The 21,126-nt window shown below is 41.1% G+C and overlaps 1 long non-coding RNA gene across 1 annotated transcript; it reads left to right on the top strand.

The window, feature by feature from the left end:
• Positions 1-631: 631 nt before the first annotated feature.
• On the top strand, positions 632-19,448 carry LOC116357817 (uncharacterized). The gene is made up of 8 exons (XR_004205834.1): positions 632-1,239; positions 1,396-1,482; positions 1,656-1,769; positions 2,032-2,177; positions 2,466-2,625; positions 8,884-9,018; positions 9,739-9,895; positions 18,445-19,448. It is a non-coding gene; the product is annotated as an uncharacterized LOC116357817 (long non-coding RNA).
• Positions 19,449-21,126: the final 1,678 nt, after the last annotated feature.

Raw genomic sequence — 21,126 nt, forward strand, 5'->3', positions numbered from 1 at the left:
AAATACAATGTATATTTATATTTTTGTCACAGGTTGTAGAGTTGAAAATATGAATCGAGGTAGAAGGTAGAACATTTTCACAATTAAAGGAAGGGATTTCAGAGCTGTGGAAAGAAGTCCATGCAACTGTAAGTTATGTCATAGTTATGTTGACATATCATATTTTTCACAATATTTAATTTATTGCATACGATAACCTCCTAATATTGTGTCCGGGCATATTCCAGAGACTTGCAGTTGAAGCGGCGGTCTCTCACACTGAGGAGGGGTTCCTTAAAAGAAACATCAGGATACCTTGAATCTTCATGAGGAAAACAAAGAGTATGAACTGGAGATTGAGGACTACAGCAAAAAGATCTAGTGAGAGGTTTATCACTTCGTTCATATCACAATATTTATATTTATCTAATACCAATCACTAAGGAAAGGAATCTGTAACACAATTATACATTGCAGTATCAAGAACTTGGTCAGTGTTGCTCTGATGGTGGGTCCCTCTGGTGTGTGTGTGTGTGTGTGTGTGTGTGTGTGTGTGTGTGTGTGTGTGTGTGTGTGTGTGTGTGTGTGTGTGTGTGTGTGTGTGTGTGTGTGTGTGTGTGTGTGTGTGTGTGTGTGTGTACCTACGTACGAGTGTGTGTCTCTGTATGTGTCATTCAGTGAACAGGCAGTGAAGCAGCTTCAGAAGAACAGGAAGCACATGCAGCAGAAGTTCAGTGTGAACGAGGACCGGAGAGCAGAGGCTAAGGAGGAGCTGTCCCAGATGGCTACGCTGCACCCCAATGCCAGGGTCAACTTGGAGGAGCTGGAGCAGAAGACCTTCATGGTGGAGCAGAGGATGCGAGTATGTGTGAGAAGAGCCATGCACTTAGCTAGACATCCATGCACTCTAACCTGTAGTAAATCCATCCTAGATATAGAGGTGGCATATCCTTATTGACACGTCTAATGTTTAGATTCAGCGCTTTGACCATTAGATATTGCCGATCACATAATCTGCACTAGTTGTCAGTGAAATAAGCACATACTTTTAGAGATTCATCCATGCATGGAGACTCACTAACAAGTTGGGTTTGTGAAAGGAAAGGAGCACTTGAAGATAGACGTTCAGATAGATCCATGTACAATGATGGAATGGGCTTCTTTACTAGTGTTACTGATGCAACACATCAGTATCTCCTCAGAAAGTGACTGAGAATCCTAAGAAAGACGAGCGAGATGAAAGCCCTGGCCATTCTGAAGGTAAATCTCTTCTGTCTGTTTTCTTTACAGTTTTGAGTTTCACAGGTTGGTTCTGTCGAGTATCTTTTTACTCTCAGGTGTGTTATAAAAACAGTGTGACAAGAGACTGATATGATTCGTGTAGAACAGTTTCTTCAGTTTTGAACTGTATTTCAGGATAAAAGAACAACTATTGAAGCAGAATTACACCAGGAGCAAACCAACACAGGAAACGCCAGATGGGAACTTCATAAGGAATTTGAGGTAGGCGTTATCAGCGACAAAACAACTGGAAATTGAAACGGAAAAACTGAGAAAGATTTACAATGATAAATCTGAGGTAATCTAACGTTTTATGTTCAGTTTACCGTATTTCTATTTTAGTGAGAGATGTTGAGTATTTCAAATTCAATTTCTTATTCATATCTCTGTTTCAGAAAGTGTGAAGTTTAAGGGAGCAACTCAGTGATTTTCCTACGGAACACAACAACACTTCAGTTTGTCTGTAAAAGGAACGGAGGCTAAAACTTGCCCATCTAAATACAGTCAAGGTATGATAAAGCAAGGGTTTACACAGAGTCACTTACCACTGTGTTTAATTTTCAAAATAGTGAGAAATGTAATGGATAGCACAACACATTCCATAACATCTATTACATCTAATAGACATGCATCATTTTCAAGTTATACGGTCATGTATTTTGAATCAGAAGGTGGGTGGGACTTGTTGAAAGTTATCGATGTTGAAATCAGGCTGCCAATTTTCTTTGTGGCTCATGGTTCGTTCCTTTCAATCTCATTTATCATTGATAGGAATTACACCAAGCTGTTACCGACGGGTGTAACCATGCCTTGAGTAGGATCGCAGACCTCCGTGCTAAGTCCAAAGAGTACAGAACAGGCCCTTACATGGTGGAGGAAACAGCAGCCGCTATGCCAGATGTCATTGAAGAACTACAGTAAGAATCTCTCCTCTCTTCACAACCACCCTCTGTTCTGCCAATATAATATAATAGGCCTTCTACCCTATCTAGAGTATTTGGAATTTATTATCATTGTAAGCCTGTTGCACCAGAGACCCTGGAAAGCTTGAATGTATTAGTTTGATTCATGCTGTTCTCAGAGCGTGAAGCGTCACTATTAACTTTGAAGTCTTGGCTTTTCCATCATTGATATCGCCACAGGAATCAGCTTGGCATTATTCCAAATCAATTGATTGCCGTTCACCTGTATTTCACATTTATCAGGTTCGTCTTTGATGCCGTAGAGTTTCAAAACCAAACAGCTATGTTGATCATGAACACCTTGGAACGTGATATCACCAACTGTCAACAACGGATGGAGCCAACAGTGGAAACTCATACTACTCTGTTCACAACCAGACAGGAGAAAATGGAGGAAACCAAGGTAACTAAACACTGGGTCATTTGGTTGAATACAAGGTGGTTTGGTTTATGTTGTACTCACTGTATTTGACTTTAGTATCACTGTTATTCCTAATACAGAGCATTTAGCTGGAATTGTGGATTTTATCTCTTGAGACCATGTACAATTCCGATTCCCCTGAAATGTTGACTTGCCACTTGTTTTAACGTCAGGTAGGCTGAGTGCTTGAAACTAACAATGTTTTGATTTCCAACATGCCCATTGGCATTTGTTTTCAGAGTGGTACTGTATATTGGTAGCAAACACAAGAGAAAGTCTGAAAGGGTCTTCAGCTTATTGTGTAGTTATTTGTGGATTAGCGTCAGTAGAATTACTCACCACAATCCGTTGTGAGAAGACAACAACAGCAATTAAAATTACAAGCCAAGGCCAATCATTTTATTTTATAGGAGTCACAAATAACTGATGAGTGGTTTTAGGTCTCTCCTGTATTGGTGAATCTTTCTTGGTTAGACATTTGCCGTTTCCAGTTACCTGTATGTTAAAACATCATATTCATTTCAACAAAAAGGCTATTATTTTCAACCTCACACCATTGACAGCACAGTGATAAAAACACCTTTTCATCATTCTAATATTTTTTGGTATTCACCTCAAAAAGAATATGAGTGGGGAAAAAAATACTAGATTTTCTGTCTTGTACATTATTGGATATTTAAATGCTTTGTTTTAAAGCCTTATACATTGTAAGGATTTCATCTACAGCATGCAGGATAGGATGATCAGCCCAGCCAGGGCCTCGTGGCTGATGGGAGTCTCACATGGCTTATCTAATGTGAAATCGCCATGTGGTATAGAGTTTCATTAAACGGTGATCAAGAATGCATTAGTTCAAAACAAGAAAAGGCAATGGAGCTTAGGCCGCCATGCATCCGCGAGCGCAGCAACTTTTAAAGAAGTTGTTGGCGTGAGACAATTTAAGAATTAGGAAGTCTTCCTTATAGATACAAGTCCCATTAGCCTGATAAAAGGCAGTCATGCAAAAAGAGCTTTATCCTTTTTCACTTGAAGAAATCAAATGGAAACAACAATAGACCTATAGTCCCTCTCACCAAATGAAAAGATCAAGAGTTAGAGAGAGTGCTACGTTATAAGGAAATGGGTTACTTTGATCATTAGGTTCAATATAAAGCACTCACATAATATCCACATTAGCGTAACATAATAAGCACACTAAGCATTTGGGAACCGCCGTGCGTGACTCAGAGAATGGCGCACACACTGTAATGGCTGGACACATTTGAGATATGAAATTACACAGGAGAAAGATACTGACCTCATATCATTGGAAGGCCCTGGAGGTCACTATGGATGTTGACTGTTGGGATGTTAACTGTCAGGTAGAGCCAATTAGCATGGCTATCAGCTCAGAGGAGGAGTGTGTGTGTGTGTATGTGTGTGTGTTTTTGATGGCATGCTCATCGGTTTACCTCAGCATCAACAAACATAATTCACCTCTGTTGCTTGTATATACTGTAGACACATTAACAAAGAGTAACACTGAGTCAGTTTAAATTAAATTAAATGGAATCAGCTTGTCTTGTTGTCCTGCAGGTAAGCTGGCTGCCATCTCCAGTCCCCAAACCCAAACATTTCCGAAGCGTTTCCACCATCAATACAGAGTCGTCCTTCGTTAATTTAATCAAGCGGTTAGCTGACGTTCGACGTAGTCACTGTGGATAAAGTAAACAATGCAAACAAACCGCAGACGCCATCAGTTTCTTATGGGCAATGAAGTGTAATTTGTTCAATTTACACTTCAGAAAACAGCACCCATCAGATGGGCTTTGTCAGTAGTGCTGCATGCCTTGCCTGCTGTAATTAAACCTGAAATCAATAGCAGGCATTTGTCATGTTTACGGCCCGTCTCTCTCCCTCTCTTTCTGCTGGGTTAAACTCATCACTTTAGTGCTGCTGCTGTTGTGTTTTACTGCAGAGACACACTTCATTATGTTCCTTCGTTCTGCAGGTACAGTATAGTACAGTGCAGTCGAGATAGGCACCAGGATACAGGGGGGGAGGAGCGGCGAGAAGAGGAGAGAGAGAGAGAGATTGTTATTTATTTGCTTGATTCCCCCAAATAGTGTCCAGTTTAATTGTCTGTGTTTGTCCCTGTGTGCCCTAGTTTGTAAGACTCACGCGTACACCGGTATACACTTACGAGCACATACAGAGACAGTCTTACAGACATGTACACGTTCCATCTCCTAAACAACCTATGACAAAATATGTTATTGGAAATCAATTGTAAGCTCGTCATAATGCTGAGTATTTCCTAAATACATAGATCTATGACTTCACTCCCAGGCCTATGGGATCATAAGAATGCGTATCTCTCCTGTCTGTAGGCCCAACCTGGGACAGTGATCCATATCTTTGATGACTTATATAGTATCTGACATCCAACGTGTACAGTATTAAGTACAGTATAACTTCTGCTTCAGCATGTGTTGTTCTTTGGTAGAACTGTAGCAGCTCTCCTCCACTAGGGCTTGATGGAACCAACCACCATGATGGAACTCCTCAGGCATACTGTACTCACTTAGAAAACTACAACCTGCCATGTCTCCCCATTACTCTCTGTGACCATTCTCATAAGCCCTGTCAACTGATGTGACAGGAAACCTTGTTATCAAGATATGTGAAACCTGGTTTAAAAAAAAGTATAACTGAACTTGTGTTTCTCTGTGTGTGTTGTAGGCTGACCTAAAGGTAGCCCTTAAAGAGAAGGTTGAGTTGGCCCATGAGTACAGAGAACTTAAGAATGCCTTCATGATCGCCAAGCGGGAGGCTGTGTGTGTGTTTGACAAAAGGAACCAAACAGAGGCTTTTTTTAATGACCATTGAATCATACATTTAAATCATGAAAAGATAAGATATGAAATTACACTCACCGGCCAGTTTATTAGGTACACTCATCTAGCACCAGGTCTGACCACTCTTTTGCCTGAATTCTTCGGGTCATAGATTCTACAAGTCGGAAATGGTCCACAGGGATGTTTTATCCATGCTGACGCGATGGCATCACACAGTTACTGCAAACTGGATGGCGGTACACCACCGCCACCAGCCTGTACGGTTGACACCAAGCAGGATGGGTCCATGATGCAACAGGAACCAGGATTCGTCCTACCAGGCAATGTTTTTCCACTCCTCAATGTCCACTGGAGCCGCTTCGTCTTGTTTTTATCTGATAGGAGTGGAACCTGGTATGGTCATCTGCTGCAATAGCCCATCCGTGACAAGGATCGAAGAGTTGTGCATTCCAAGATGCCGTATTGCACACCACATATGTACTGCGCCTTCATTTGTCTGTTTGTTAACTTGCACGATTCTTGCCATTCTCCTTCAACCTCTCTCATCAACGAGCTGTTTTCGCAGCCCTAGACAATGTCATGCGTGAAAAGCCCAGGAGGACTGCCGTTTATGAGATACTAGATCCGGCGTGCCTGGCACCGATGATCATACCATGCTCAAAGTCGCTTGGGTCACTTGTTTTGCCCATTCTAATGCTCAATCGATCAGTAACTGAATGCCTCAATGCCTGTCTGCCTGCATTATATAGCAAGCCAAGTGACTCACTGTCTGTAGGAGCGATCCATTTTTGTGATTGGGGTGGTATACCTAATTAACTGGGCGTTAAGTGTATATTATATTCAGTTTGCCAGTTGATTGGATTGTTTCTTTGCATGGTCAGTTATTTTTGGATGGTTTTAGTTGGGCAACCAATGAGGAGGTTACTGCAGTAATCTGATCTTAATGCGATAACTTTAGTGTAGGAGGATTATGGATGTGATATAGTAGTATTTCTGCCAAGGGGGAGTTGAGAGAAGCGATGGGTGGATGGAATTCATGCAAACGCATAAAGACTAAGTTCACTATGCAGTCTTGAATGGGTCTCTGAATAAGGATGCATCCGAAATCGCACCCTATTCCCTTTATAGTGCACTACTTTTTCACCAGGGCCCATAGGGCTCTAGTCTGAAGTAGTGCACTATAAAGGGAATATGGTGCTATTTCGGATGCATCCTTAGTCTTTATGCGTTTGCATGAATTGTCTTTCAAGGTGTTCCAAGGTGACATGTTTCATTATGTTTATGTTACACATTAGCTTCTGTTCACTAGGTGGTCAATGGGAGAGAGAACCATAGCAAGCACAGGTAAAGAATAGAAAAAGAGAATGCACTTGCAATGCTAATACTCCCAAAGGTTTTAAATGAGAAACTACAGAACAACTTATACTCCCAAAGGTATTGAATAGTTGTGAGACCACAGAATCGTTTTGGTCTTTATGGTCCGGGACGCAATTTAACTTGATCTTGAGAGGAATTGCAGATGACAACCATATTCTATAACCTAACCAGGAAATAAAACATGCACTGCCCGGCACTGCACTGGCAATAAGCAATAGACATGATTTGTTTCCCAAAATGACTAATACCTTTACTTGAGCAATTCGTCATCTGACTGCATGAATGTTATCAAGTGAGAAATGCATGCAGAAATAAAATCCTGTGGACAGGATTCTCCACGCTCATGATCAAAGCCTGATTTTCTTTTACTCTGGATTCAGCCTCCCTCAACCATTTCTGTTTGTTTCAAACTCTAGACAGGTTTAGAATAGCACCACCGTCCCAGCATTCACGTTCTCTACCCAAATTAAGCTTGATAATATGCCTGTAATTTACTTAAATTGACTATCATTATAGAATAGACAATGTTTCTCAGTGTTGTTTTTTAAAATCTCATCTAGACTTATTAATGTGTTTACCTAGGTAACCAAAATCTCAAATGTTCTCATTAAAAATACAAAACAGATTTAAGGTAATGTAGTGAATTGTTGGTTTTTGATTGATTTGCTGATTTTCATATCCCTCTGCTAATCTCATTTCTATCAGTTGCCATTCTCAATACACAATGTGACACGTTTTTTTTCTCCATAGTAGCTAGCTGGCTAACAGAGAAGAAAGACTAGTTGCCAAGGACACAGCACACTGGTGGGATCATATCATGGCAGACATTGTTTGACAGCCCATAGCAATACTGTGTACAGGAATGACATGGCTCCCTCCAAACATGTTACAAGTTCTCAGTTGTTTGAAGAGCCGGTAAAATGTTAGATATTCAGCAGAGGGAGCCAATAGAAGCTCTGACTCATCAAACCATGGTTTTACAGGCATTGGCCTGTTATAATACAAACACATGTAGCACCATGGTAATAAGACATTGTACTCACACAGATACCTCACCCATTGTTAAGACACCGTACACATTCTGAATGTAGGCATTTGTAATTAGTTGACATAAATAGTAAGTTCATGTTAGCGTTGGGTTTATTTTTTGAATCACCTGCAAATAGCTAAATGCTTCAATGCTCCAACCAAACACTTTTTCTCAAGTGTTAACCTAAAAATGGTTTGTGTTATTTCTCCTCCAATAGGATCAGTTACTTTATGGTTCATGTAAGTGTCCTCTTATCACTGCATTTAAGCATTGTTTTGTTTATGTGGATGGAGTTCTCTGCACAGGTTTTTAACAGGGTACGCCATAAAGAGCATTCCTGTTATTGTCTTTCCTTCAGCAGTTGATGGCTGAGCTAATTTGCTTTAGTTTCTCTATGCACTGGGGAACACATTGCCAAGCAATGATAAGCTTTGTAGGGAGAGAAGAGAAATGGAGGGAGGAAGAAAAAGCAATGGCATCTATCAGAATTGAAAGAAACCATTTTGCTTGAAACTGTGTTCAAATAATAAAGCGAGCAGCATGTCTTTCCAATAGACTAGGAATAATTTCTAGTTTCGGTGGGGGGTTCATGACTGTGTGTATGTGTAAAATATGTCTTGAGGGGATTGGTATAAAGTTAAACTGGGTGAAGTAGAAATATTTTACTCATCAGCTTTGCAGTCACAGAGTTTGCCTCGGCTAGAACAAAACTGCTGAAGCATTTAGAGAAAATTAACCCCCCATCCTGGCAGCCAGATGTGACTGGATTCTGATGACTGCACACGAGTGAGCAGAGAAACCAAGAGACTGTGAAATTCCTGTCAGGCCCGTGTACTGCAGAATGGGCTATTGACTGCGTTCTCTATTCCCCTCCATCATTCTTCTTGAACACTGCCATTAATTTCCTCTCCTGCCTTACCAATTCCTTTTTCTCTCTTTTCCTTTCCTTTCCCTTCCCTCTTTCCTTCTTTCTCCCTGTCTCCCCCACCCTCCTAGCTTTCTTTGTTGCAGAAGAGGATGCACAGAGCTGTGGTGAAATACTTCAGACAACGCAGCCTCTACAGCCTGGCTGAACTGGCCCGCTTCCAGAACCTCTCTAACGAGAACAACCAGAAAATAAAAACCATCCAGGTATGTATGTGTTCCATAGAACTTCTTTCCCGTGTGGATCCACACCCAGACAACATTATAACCATTCAGTTTAATGGGTTTTTCTTCCATTCTTCAATCTGCCTGCCTAGTCCTACAGTATATTTAAAGGGTTGGGAAGATCCATGGGTTGAGTAGATGTTTTAATTGAATGGGAGTATAATCATTTATAACGGTATAATAACTTCATATAATGCTGAGCATGTGTGGCCTCCCACATCTAAAACACGGCGAGCTGAGCGTCATGCCTTCATTTGCAAGGAACTAACCAGTGCACTAACCCACAGTAAAACATTCACCGGTCACCGTGACCCTCTGTGGTGTCATCACACTAGAGTTAAAGACGCCGCCGCCATACATCCAGTCGTCACAACGCCAGCACAGTGACGTGATTGATGATGTGTCGGCGAGAGCGCCAATGGCATGCGGTGACCCGGTGTCTGAGGCTAGCTCTTTCTCCTCTCCAGATAACTATATCTATACATTCACACCATTAGGTCACCTATTTATTCACTACATTACATTTGGCTGTGTAGCTAGCCTACCTTCTGTTTTTTTATTGTGTATAGGCTACGTTATGAGTTTACCTCATTTCTCATTCAGGCTTTGGCTGTGTTGGGTGTTACTGCTGGGATACCTATCTATGGTAATACCCCAAGCTACCTTTCTCAAAAAGAGTAGGCACGTATTCTGAATCTGCAGGGTTGCATGGAGAAGTGGAGATCTTCAATTACTGGATAATGGGTGGCTAATATGTGGTGGGACGTGAGAGGAGGTCAAAGCGGACAGAAGGAGAGTGATGAATCTCTATCAAATGTCCTGTCCTGTAGCACCCTCACCGACCGTCATACTGTAGCAGGTAGGTGCCATTCAACCATGGAACCATTCACATTTTCTCATAGCCATTATATATTTTATGCAGAGGTGTTTACAGTTAGCATTGTTTCCTTCCCCTTGCTCTCCCGGTGTGACAATCAGCCATGTCGATCGGCTGTTCCCAATCTAGTACTACTATTACCTAGGTCACAGTCCCACAGACCTAGACAATACAAGTATTGCGATTCAAATATAATTCAACTGATTTGATTCGATCAGACTTATTCCCAGATAGAATTGATCTCATTCAACATAATTTCAGACCCTCTGTCTCTGTTCTTCTCTACACAGTGAGCAATAACACGTTTAGTGATGATTTTCCTCTCCATCCATTCCTTCCCCATTTTTATTGCCAACATGCTTTTTGATGGGTCTTGTCCAGCCAGACATTACAGCCAGTCAGTCATTCAGAGAGGAAGGGTGCAGTCATGTCTCCCAGGCCTAGCCCCGAGGAGCAGAGGGGAGGCTGAGGGGAGGCCCAAGGCAGCTGAACACAGAGCAGAGCAGAGGGGAGAGCAGAGCAGGGAGGAGTGGAGCATGGAGGATGAGGAAAAGGAGGAGGGGGAGGAGGGAGGAGCTATCAGGGAGCTGCAGAGTGTGAAGGACAAAAGAGCTGGTGTATTGAAGCGCAGCGCACCGTCACCCGTCACAGCCCAGCACAGGGTCCCTCCGAGCAGAGCAGAGCAGCTCCTCACTTTAAACCCCCAACCCGGCTCCTCCAGACTAGAGCAGAGTTTTACTACGCACTACGCACAGCTTAGACTCAGGGTCCTTACTAAGAGTAATGCACAATTTAACAGAGTCCCCTTAGAATAGTCCACACTAACAAAGAGACATGCCGAGTTGTGCATGAGTAGTGGACACTTAAAAATAAAGGCCGTAAGCAATGCATACTTGTAACACAAAGACCCTCTGAGAAGTGTACACTTTAAAACCAAATCCCCTCAGAGAAGCACATGCTTTGTGCCCAAAACATCCTTCCACAGGAGTTTTCAAACTTTTCTTGCCCAGGGACCCCCCGCCCACGCATATCAGCGACCCAGGGACCCCCCGCCCACGCATATCAGCGACCCAGGGACCCCCCGCCCACGCATATCAGCGACCCAGGGACCTACATCGTTTGTTAGCTAACAATAAATAAATAATGTCTTGTCTTATCATCAGGTGAATAATAATGGCAAGTAAATTAATAGATTTTCTAGACAGTTTCATTATCCTGACCTCCCCACAGTCAATTGGAAGAGGAGTGTAAACTAACATAGAAAGGTCAAGGTATCTTGGTAGAGAAAATGTTGCTGTTCAACAAATGATTCAATTGAACTGAGAGAACATTTAGCCGTTTTGAAGCAAATTTCCGGCAATTCTACAGTTTGGCAATTTCCTGCAATTCTATGCATTGTGCTATCGCTAATGCTGTGTTTCTCTGCTCAAACTTTGAACAAAATCTATGGGCATGTGCCCTGTATGCTGTTTTCTTCTCTCTTCTCTCGATTCTCCCTGATTGTCAAGCTTTTATTTGATTGTTAGTTCTCAAAGATGATATTATTAAAAAATATACAGTGCCTTCGGAAAGTATTCACACCCCTTGACTTTTTCCACATTTTGTTACGTTACAGCCGTATTCTAAAATGGATTATATATACACTACCATTCAAAAGTTTGGGGTCACTTAGAAATGTCCTTGTTTTTTAAAAGAAAAACACATTTTATGTCCATTAAAATAACAACAAATTGATCAGAAATACAGTGTAGACATTGTTAATGTTGTAAATGACTATTGTAGCTGGAAACGGCTGATTTTCAGTGAAATTTCTACATAGGCATAAAGAGGCCCATTATCAGCAACCATCACTCCTGTGTTCCAATGGCATGTTGTGTTAGCTAATCCAAGTTGATCATTTTAAAAGGCTAATTGATCATTAGAAAACCCTTTTGAAATTATGTTAGCACAACTAGACACTCTAATGTAAATGTCTTCTTGCTCAGTAGTGCACCGGAGCCTTCCACTCCTCTTTCTATTCTGGTTATAGCCAGTTTGCGCTGTTCTGTGAAGGGAGTAGTACACAGCATTGTACGAGATCTTCAGTTTCTTGGCAATTTCTCGCATGGAATAGCCTTCATTTCTCAGAACAAGAATAGACTGACAAGTTTCATAAGAAAGTTCTTTGTTTCTGGCCATTTTGAGCCTGTAATCGAACCCACAAATGCTGATGCTCCAGATATTCAACTAGTCTAAAGAAGGCCAGTTTTATTGCTTCTTTAATCAGAACAACAGTTTTCAACTAAAGTAACAGATATGGACTCATGTAGTAACCCCCCCAAAAAATCTAAGTAGCCACCCTTTGCCTTGATTACAGCTTTGCACACGCTTGGCGTTCTCTCAACCAGCTTCATGCAGTAGTCACCTGGAATGCATTTCAATTAACAGTTGTGCCTTGTTAAAAGTTAATTTGTGGAATGTATTTCCTTCTTAATGCGTTTGAGCCAATCAGTTGTGTTGTGACAAGGTAAGGTAAAAGACAAAGTCCATATTATGGCAAGAACAGTTCAAATAAGTAAAGAGAAACGACAGTCCATCATTACGTCAAGACTTGGAAGGGCAGTCAATCCGGAAAGCAGGCTCAAAAACCATTAAGCGCTATGATGAAACTGGCTCTCATGAGGACCGCCACAGGAAAGAAAGACCCAGATTTACCTCTGCTGCAGAGGAAAAGTTCATTAGCATTAACTGCACCTCAGATTGCAGCCCAAATAAATGCTTCACAGAGTTCAAGTAACAGACACATCTCAACATACACTGCAAGAGGAGACTGCGTGAATCAGGCCTCCATGGTCGAATTGCTGCAAAGAAACCACTACTAAAGGACACTGATAATAAGAAGAGACTTGCTTGGGCCAAGAAACACAAGCAATGGACATTAAACTGGTGTAAATCTGTCCTTTGGTCTGATGAGTCCAAATTTGAGATTTTTACTTACTTACTTACTGACTTCATTGTCCCTGTGGGGAAATTCTGTTGCAGTGTCATGTACACATTCAAAGTGGCGTTTAAATACAAAACACGATTGACAAAACAACTTTCATAACAGTTACGCACCAATTAATATAATAATAGTAAGAAATAAGAAATAAAACATTTAAAAAAATATTAAACAATCTTTTTTTTTTTTAAGAAATAAAGACTAGCCTGCTGGCCTTACGGGGTCAATGGGAACATTCGCCCGAGCTATTTAGGAGGGATATCACACCTGGTACAAATGATTGTCTCGTTCTATTTTTCCTGCTGAGGGGTGCCCTATACCTGCGCCCAGAGGGGAGTAATTCAAAGTCCAGGTACAGGGGGTGGCTTGGGTCTAAAATTATTTTGTGAGCCCTACGGAGGGCCCTGACCTTAAAGATCTCACCCAGGCCTGTCTGTTTGACAGTGGCATTGCCAAACCAACAAACAATACGAAAAGTTAAAATATTCTCAATAAAGGATTTGTAAAACAGAGTCAATATAGTACAGTCTATATTAAAAGAACCCAACTTTTTTTGGTTCCATCCACCGTGTCTTAGTGAGATGCAGAGTAGGTGAGGGATGATGTCCGTATGTGTGGTTCCCACCATGAAGCATGGAGAAGGAGGTGTGATGCTGTGGGGGTGCTTGCGCTTAGTGGGACTATCATTTGTTTTTCAACAGGACAATGTCCCAAAACACACCTCCAGGGTATGTAAGGGCTATTTGACCAAGAAGGAGAGTGATGGAGCGCTGATGACCTGGCCTCCACAATCACCAGACCTCAACCCAAATGAGATGGTTTGGGATGAGTAAAGGAAAAGAAGCCAACAAGTGCTCAGCATATGTGGGAACTCCTTTAAGACTGTTGGAAAAGCTTTCCAGATGATGCTGGTTGAGAGAGTGCCAAATGTGTGCAAAGCTGTCACAAGGCAAAGGGTGACTACCATGAAGACTGTATAATATAAAATATATTTTGATTTGTTTAACACTTTTTTGGTTACTACATGATTCCATTTGTGTAATTTCATAGTTTTGATGTCTTCACTATTATTATACAGTGTAGAAAATAGTAGAAATAAAGAAAAAACCCTGAATGAGTAGTTACAGTTGAAGTCGGAAGTTTACATACACATACACCTTTAATACATTTAAACTATAAAAAAAATCCCTGTCTTAGGTCAGTTAAGATCACCACTTTATTTTAACAATGTGAAATGTCAGAATAATAGTAGAGAGAATGATTTATTTCAGCTTTTTTTTCTTCCATCACATTCCCAGTGGGTCAGAAGTTCACATACACTCAATTAGTATTTGGTAGCATTGCCTTTAAATTGTTTAACTTGGGTCAAACGTTTCAGGTAGCCTTCCACAAGCTTCCCACAATAAGTTGGGTGAATTTTGGCCCGTTCCTCCTGACAGAGCTGGTGTAACTGAATCAGGTTTGTAGGCGTCCTTGCACGCACACGCTTTTTCAGTTCTGCCCACAAGTTTTCTATAGGATTGAGATCTGGGCGTTGTGATGGCCACTCCAATACCTTGACTTTGTGGGCCTTAAGCGATTTCGCCACAGTTTTGGAAGTATGCTTGGGGTCATTGTCCATTTGGAAGACCCATTTGCGACCAAGCTTTAACTTCCTGACTGATGTCTTGAGATGTTGCTTCAATATATCCACATATTTTTCCCTCCCTCATGAAGCCATCTATTTTGTGAAGTGCACCAGTCCCTCCTGCAGCAAAGCACCCCCACAACATGATACTGCCACCCCTGTGCTTCACAGTTAGGATGGTGTTCTTCGGCTTGCAAGCCTCAGCCTTTTTCCTCCAAACATAACGATGGTCATTATGGCCAAACAGTTCTATTTTTGTTTCATCAGACCAGAGGACATTTCTCCAAAAAGTACGATCTTTGTCCACATATGCAGTTGCAAACCGTAGTCTGGCTTTTTTTATGGCAGTTTTGGAGCAGTGGCTTCTTCCTTGCTGAGCGACCTTTCAAGTTATGTCGATATAGGACTTGTTTTACTGTGGATATAGATACTTTTGTAACTGTTTTCTCCAGTGTCTTCACAAGGTCCTTTGCTGTTGTTCTGGGATTGATTTGCACTTTTCGCACCAAAGTACGTTCATCTCTAGGAAGACAGAATGCGTCTCCTTCCTGAGTGATATGACAGCTGCGTGGTCCAATGGTGTTTATACTTGCGTACAATTGTTTGTACAGATGAACGTGGTACCTTCAGGCATTTGGAAATAGCTCCCAAGGATGAACCAGACTTGTGGAGGTCTACAATTTATTTTCTGAGGTCTTGGCTGATATCTTTTTGATTTTCCCTGCATGCAAAAAGGCAGTGAGTTGGAAGGTAGGCCTTGAAATACATCCACAGGTACACCTCCAATTGACTCAAATTATCAGAAGCTTCTAAAGCCATGACATCATTTTCTGGAATTTTCCAAGCTGTTTAAAGGCACAGTCATCTTAGTGTATGTAAACCACTGACCCACTGGATTTGTGATACAGTGAATTATAAGTGAAATAATCTGTCTGTAAACAATTGTTGGAAAAATGTTTGTGTCATGCACAAAGTAGATGTCCTAACCAACTTGCCAAAACTATAGTTCGTTAAAACCTGTTAAGGCTAGGGCAGAATACCCCCGTTGGTGAAATGCGTGCCCATAGTAAACAGAAAAAAAATCTGTAAAAAATTGCTAATATATGCATATAATAAATATTATTGAATAGAAAACACTCTAAAGCTTCTAAAACCGTTTAAATTATGTCTGTAAGTAAAGCAGAACTCTCAGGGCACTCATTCTCCCAAACTCTCTCTTGTCATCCAAAAAGTTGGCCCAACTTTGACGTCATCGCCCCCACCCTTCCCAAGCACCTACGGTCCTGGGAACAGTTCCTATGCCTTCAGCGCGGTGTCCGCTTTCAATGGGGCTTCTCATTGTGTGAATCGCGAGCTCACGAGATTAATGACGGGCCGAATCCTTTCGGTCGCGCGAGAATACAGGTTACTCTCACGCGCAATCTGCGCCTGTGCTGTCTTTCTTTCAAGATTGATTAAACGATGCGTGTGTTTCTCTTTGTCCTGAGAATTGCGGTGAAGCTATATAGCATGCTAACGCTGTGTTCTGAACCAAGTTTGACAAGTTTAGTCGACATATAATATGTAATTTCGACGTTTTGGTGCGAACTAACTTTACTTTTTGGCTGCATTTCAACCGAAATATGTCGTGTTTGATAACCGAAAGACACAGACTTCAAAACTAAAGCTGTTTTTGGTAAGTATAAACCCTTCCAGGTCTTCTGATGGAAGAACAGCAAAGGTAAGGGAACATTTATGTGTTAAATTTGGGTTTCTGTGGAGGAGCCAAAATGCTAATTCCTGAGCGCCGACTCACATTATAGCCTAGTGAACGAAATCTGTAAAGTTAAAAATAAATGTAACACAGCTGTTTTATTAAGAAGAAGTGTATCTTTCTAAGTATATGTAGAACATGTATATTTAGTCAACGTTTATGATGTGTATTTCTGTTATCTGGCAGAGTTACCATAATTTCTCCAGGCATTGTTGTAGCATTTTTTAGCCATGACCTTCTATGTAAACCGTGATTTATGGATATAATTAGCATATTATTGAAAAAAACATAAATGTACTGTATAACATGTCCTATTCCTGTCATCTGATGAAGATTTTCAAAAGGTTAGTGAATTATTTTACTTTTAATCCTGCTTTTGTGATTGCATCTATTGTTCTACAAAATGGCTATGTAAATGAGCCTATCTTTGGTGGTGGTTTGACATAAATATGTGCTATGTTTTCGCCGTAAAACATTTTAGAAATCTGACTTGGTGGCTAGATGAACAAGGTGTTTATCTTTCATTTGAGCTATTGGACTTGTTAATGTGTGGAGGTTAAATATTTCTAAGAATATTTTTTGTGTTCTGTGTGCTACTGTGTCAGTTGAGCAGTGGGGGGAGGTGCCCTAGCGGGACGTGTGGTGCCAAGTAGTTTTAACAAGACATTTGTGAAGTGGTTGAAAAACGAGTTTTAATGACTCCAACCTAAGTGTATGTAAACTTCCGAGTTCAAATGTAGGTTAAAATAAGTTCAAATAAAGTAAAAATAAAAATGTATATATATATATATTCCGGACTCTGACATTGCTCGTTCTGATAGTCCTTCATTTTTATTTGATCTTTTTGGATTATGTGAGTATTGTTTAGTATTGCTATGTTTTATTACTGCACTGTTGGAGATTTTAAAAAATACAAGTATTTCGCTGCACCTGTGATAACATCTGCAAATCTGTGTATGCAACCAATAAACTTGGATTTTATTTTGATTCTCAACTGTATTTCAATTGCAAAAATTACCACTTAGGTGGCCTTCCACAAGAATTTTCTTCCCAGAAAAGAAAACCTCCAATGACTGTAATGTCCTCCATATTAAAGGGATTGTTCGAGATTTTGGCAATGAAGCCATTTATATACTTGCCAAGAGTTGAATGAACACGAACAGCTAGCATGCGAACAGTTCCTCTAGACCTCCAGTAATTGCGCTAACGCTAGTTAGCATTGGCTCATGAAACTACCTCTAACTTCCTTCATACTGGGCACAGAGACATAATAATGGTATCCACGATGATATTCTGTTGCAGCTAGCGATATTCCTAAAATTATTATTTTTAACAAGAAATATATATATTTATTTTGTATATATATTTTAATCGCAGGCCGGCCTTATGAACCATTATTGAAAACCGCATACTGTAAATACAGATTGTGATGGCCTCACAGACAAGGAGGCAGTGGACGGTGGGTTGGGGAACCCGGGGAGTGTGGGATGGTGGGCGTGTGGGTGCGTTTGTGTGTGGTGGAGGCTCTGTCATCCTGTAACACTGCTGCCAGAACTGGCAGTTGAATTTTTGTGTTCTGCCAGTTTTCACCAGGGATGGCATAATTGACAATGGTTAACAGCGGCAAGGCTCACAGTGCAGAGTGCTTGTTGAATGGCCAGTAATGATAGCAGCAGACGAGCACTAGCCCCGGTCTCCAGAGACAGTAATCCAAAAATCCTGTTTCTGATATAATTGTTAGTCAGAGAATGTCTGCATGGCTAGGCCGGTTCAGATTCCCAAGCTGGTTGACAGTGCCAGGCAGTTTAATAGACAAACTGGATTCTGAGGTTTTTAAAACAGAGGCGCACTGAACCTTTACCACGATTCAACCAGGAGCCTCTCTCTCTTGTTCTCATTATTGCTCTCTCCTTCAAGACGCTGGGTGTAACCTACTCTCACTATCTCTAGACAGCCTGATGAGCAAACAGCAAGTAGTGAAACAGATAGACCGAGAACCGAAAGAGTATCAAATCAACACTAGAGTTATCTGTATGTCTGTGTCTGTCGCCAAAACGTCTGCTTCTCTCCTCTCTAGCCTCCTCGACTCAACGTCATCCATCGACTGTCGTCACTCTGTTTTCTTAATTAGCTGGTATTCATTGACTCTGTTTGCTCCCTCATTCAAACAGGAGGAGTTGTCAGAAGCAATCCAGCGCATCTCTGCTTTCCTGCAGTCAGTGGCAGATGACTCAACTAGAGTAACAGTGATCATGCTGCGACAATAGAGACAGCAGCAGAGAACAAACAAGCGGGTCTGGATGCCATTGGATTGAACAAGAAGAAGATTCTTACAGTTCAGATAACAGTGTAATTGGACATTCACCTGGTCCCAGACAACTTACTTACCCCAGCACGCTTCACTAATTCACTATGCTCCCTCTCTCTCTCTTACCAGCAGCAGATCCATAACAATGAAACAGGTGACTTTCATGCTGCTGTCAGGACTGATCTAATTTTAGCTGGGTGAATGATTGCAATTGGCTTTGCCTCATCAGATAATTAATCTATGTCACCATTAATTGGAAAAGAGAATAATTACAGGCAGTGTTGACAGAAACTCTACGCTTCTCCAGATTTCGAGATCTAATTACGACTACTAAAACCCACCGTGACCTTAACTAGCACTTAGTACATCACCTCGACCACCCTGACCAATGCCGAAGCAAAAAAACTTCCTCTCAGTAGACATTAAGCCCTGTTTTTGTTGTTTCATTTTTTTCTCCCTCTCCCTTTTTCTCTCTCCCTCTGTGCTCTCCTAGAGAGCTGTCTCCCTCAATCACTTTTCAATGTTCAATCTTCATTTTGTGGAAGTTTAGCATTTTCAATGAGCTGGATATGAATGATTAATGAATAAATTTAAATGCTTCATTTTGTCCATGGATCATTAGTTAAGTCCTTTGTGTGAAGGACCTGAAAAAAGGAGTAAAAATTATTGAGACATTAGCCTGGAGCAATCTAGGGGTAAATAGTGTGCACATTATAAAATAATGTTGTGTAGCGGGTGCAGTATCCTACTGGCTTTCTAACTAACTGAAGAACCCCCAGGTAACGCTGCTTTCAGTTTAGGCTGAATCCCACATAGTATTTATTTGTAGGAGAAAATGTATTATTTTATCAAGCATGTTCCCATTGCTTTATAGGCCTACTAATGATGTGGCACATTAATATTTATTACATTTAGATTTTTCTGTTTGATAAAATTTGTGATACAAATATTGTACGACAACATTGTTTATATTAGATTATTGTGATGATGTATGATATTTTCTCACCAAGATGTTCTTGAACTCAACTCAAGAACTAGTGACAGTGTCACTCAGCCAGGTGATGGATACTGTTGGTCCATTCAGGTCTGCTGTCTTCTGGTTCGCTGTGTGGTTGATAGAGATGTTGTTTGTTTGTTGATGGCACCGAAGCCTCTCTCCCCTCCCTGCCTGCCAGCCAGGACAGAGGGGGGCAGTATGAAACAACAAGCTGAGAGGGAGACATTGACATCACCATTGACTTTAGCAAGACAAGCTCCATTTCCTCCTTAGCATGTCCACGTTCATGCTTTGTCATAGAATAGCATCTTAAAGTGTGTGTTCAATTTGATAATTTGGTCTTTTTAAATGTAAAAACAGATAAAGTTAAAGTTAAAGGCCCAGTGCAGTCAAAATGTGATTTTCCTGTGTTTTATTTATTTCCACACTGAGGTTGGAATAATACTGTGAAATTGTGAAAATTATGATAATGCCCTTTTTTTTTTTTTTTGAAAAGACTTCCTGAAATTTTTTGATGGGACGGAGTTCTGACCTGTCTGGTGACATCACCAGAAGGTAAATTAGTTAATAGACCAATAAGAAATGGAGTTCCAAACCTCTGCCAATAACAGCTAGTCTTCAGTTTCCTCTCCCCAATCAGACCACTCCCAGAAACCTCTGGCAAGATTCTTGCTTAAGAAATTGCTCTTTGCTCCTTTGTTACTTTTGACAATTTTAATTGAAAACAATCAAAGTAATGAGAATGGTGCCGGAGGAAATGGCTGCAGTTTTATGGGCTTCTAACCAATTATGCTATTTTGTGTGTTTCTTCACATTGTTTGTAACTTATTTTGTACATATTGTTTCTGCCACCGTCTCTTATGACCGAAAAGAGCTTCTGGATATCAGAACAGCGATTACTCACCTCGAACTGGACAAAGATTTTTCTTTAACGAGTCGGACGCGAAGGATTTACTGCTGTCACCGGACCAGGCCCAATTCCCCTTCATCGCATGAAGATGAGACGCCGATACAGGGGACACAGGTCCGGGTGCCTTGTAAGAATTAGTCGGCAAGCGGGTAACCCGCCTCTACCATCCGTCCTATTGGCCAACGTGCAATCATTGGAGAATAAACTGGATTAGCTCCATTCAAGACCATCCTACCAATGGGACATTAAAAACTGCAATATCTTATGTTTCCCTGAGTCGTGGCTGAACGACGACATGGATGATATACAGCCGGCTGGGTTTTCCGTGCATCAGCAAGATAGAACAATTACCACCGGTAAGACAAGGGGTGGAGGTCTGTGTCTATTTGTCAATAACAGCTGGTGTGCGAAATCTAATATTAAGGAAGTCTCAAGGTTTTTCTCACTTAAGGTAGAGTATCTCATGATAAGCTGTAGACCACAATATTTACCAAGAGAGTTTTCATCTATATTTTTCGTAGCTGTCTATTTACCACCACAAACTCCTGCTGGCACTAAGACCGCACTCAATGAGCTGTATAAGGCCATAAGCAAACAAAAATGCTCATTCAGAGGCAGCGCTCCTAGTGGCCGGGGAC

The sequence above is a fragment of the Oncorhynchus kisutch genome, linkage group LG27 (assembly GCF_002021735.2).
Source record: "Oncorhynchus kisutch isolate 150728-3 linkage group LG27, Okis_V2, whole genome shotgun sequence".
NCBI lineage: Eukaryota > Metazoa > Chordata > Actinopteri > Salmoniformes > Salmonidae > Oncorhynchus > Oncorhynchus kisutch.